We start from the raw sequence: 2,264 nt of genomic DNA, 5'->3' as shown, positions 1-2,264 counted from the left end.
AAATGGCTGCAATATAACAAAGAGTGAAAAATTTAAGGGGGTCTGAATACTTTCCGTACCCACTGTATACTGTAACATGCCAGAAACATATTAATCACTGCAACAATAATCCAGTCCTAGACTCTTCAGTATTTGCTAATTTAAATCCAAATGGCAACTTATTTTATGTCAATGAATGTCATATTTGCCCTTTTTTTGAGAGACGAGCAAGCACATGTGCTCACTGTGAGGGATTCTCACAAGTCCTATTTTAGAGCACCCATGGGTGCTCTTCATTGGGAACGGGCTGCCAGTAGCACTCCCTATGAAAAATATCAGGCCCTCATGCCCCTTGTGGGAAGGGTTGGCCATAGCTTCTCCCTATTGAAAATCAGTGGGCATGGGTGATGTTCTGGGGAACGATTGGGGACAAGAGGCTTTTTTGGGTATGGGTTAGCCACAGGTCCTCCCCTTAAAAAAAGTTTAGCAAGGACACTTCCTTTGTAAAATGGGCGGGCACAGCTGGTCTATGTAGAGATGTTGTAGCCACAGATGCTCTTCATGAGGAAGGGTTGACTAAAAGTGCTCCTGGTTGTAAACCAGCAGGCACAGGTTTTCCCTGTGGGGAATTTCAGACACAGGTGCTTTTTGTGAGCAAGGATCAAGCACAAGTACTCCTTGCAGGAATGGATAAGCCACAGGTGCTCCCTGTTGGAAACCAGTGGGCACAGATGCTCCTGGGTACAGATCAGGCAAGTGAGCTTCCTGTGGGCAAGGGTTGGCTACAGGTCCTCCCTGTGAAAAACTGTTGAGCATGGATGCTCCATGTAGGGAATGATTGGGCACGGGTGCTCCTTGCAGAGAAAGGGCAGTCATAGGTGCATTCCTTCACCCAGAGGCACTCACTGTGTGAAACTGACAGCCATGGGTGATTCCAGGCAGCCCCAGTTGGGTAAAGGGGGCAATGAAAACATCTGTTCCCTGTGGCGAATCTCTCCCTGGGGGAAACTGGTGGCCACATGGGAGAAGGTGCTCCCTATGTGACACAGGTGTCCATGGGTGATTCCTGTACAGAGGAAGCAGACACAGGTGCTCTTTTTGGGAAACCGGTGGCAATGGCCACTTTCTATTTAAAATGCATATGGACACAGGTGCTCCTTTTGGGATACTGGTGGGCACGGTTGTTTCCTATGGGAAACGGACGGGCATAGGTTTTTGCAGAGGGAGACTGACTGGCACTAGTGTTCCCTGTGGGAAACCGGCAGGCATGGATGTTCCCTTTGGGAATCCGATAAGAATCGGATATCGAGGTCACGTGTTCTGTGTGGAAAATGGGAAGGCACACGTGTTCCATGTAAGAAAGATATTCACCTTCTAAGATCAGGCTCTATTTCAGTGGACACGTAATCACTACCAATGGGTGATAGCAGTGTGGAAGGAGCTGCCACTGGTCAGAATAAACTGGCGAGGGTGAGAAACCTGAGGGACACCAGAAAACATGGTTGCTCCCTGTGGGAATTCAGCAGGCAAGGGTTTTCTCTGTAAGAAAGAACTCCCCCTTCTAAGATAAGGTTCTGTTTCAATGCACACATGTGTGTTCCTTGTTGAGAAGGGGCTGCTACTGGTGCTCCCTGTGGGTATGGGTTCTCCCTGTGGTAAATGGGCAGGCACAGGTGCTGCATTTGGGAAACAGGTGATCACGGGTGATGCTTTTTGGAAACAAGCAACCACAGATGCTTCCTGCTGGAAACTGGCAGCCACGGAAACTCCTTGTGAGAAACAAGCATGAGTGGAATTCCCATTTTGATGGTTGTTAGGTGTCTTCAGTGGGTGTAAGGTGCAAGAAGTGTCTCCTTGACAAATCACTTTTGTTCTTTTCTTGTAAGATGTGTTGGATAAAAGCATCTGCTAGATGAATAAATGTATATCATGGTGAGTATTCACATAAACAAGGTTGGTTAAATCAGACATGTCAGTATATTAGATCCATGCATTAGGTCTTAAAGTGACAGCAGCCTAATATACTTGCTGTTTGTGTACTTAAACAACAAAGGAAAAAGACAAAATCACTCACTGCTCTTGACTGAATAACTTTTGTAGCTTATATATTGACTAAACTATATTTAATTCATACATTGAAGACTATATGTGTTATTTTAAATTGATTACTTTATTCAATTTCTACAGTATTTCACCTGAATACTATTATTAGACCTACCTGAAAAACTTACATCAATTCATTTGTATCTTTGTTCTATTTAATTTGTGCTATTTGTGCTTGTAAT

Source organism: Sinocyclocheilus anshuiensis, unplaced genomic scaffold (genome assembly GCF_001515605.1).
Source record: "Sinocyclocheilus anshuiensis isolate Anshui unplaced genomic scaffold, SAMN03320099.WGS_v1.1 scaffold863, whole genome shotgun sequence".
NCBI lineage: Eukaryota > Metazoa > Chordata > Actinopteri > Cypriniformes > Cyprinidae > Sinocyclocheilus > Sinocyclocheilus anshuiensis.
Note: the sequence above shows the minus strand (reverse complement) of the source record.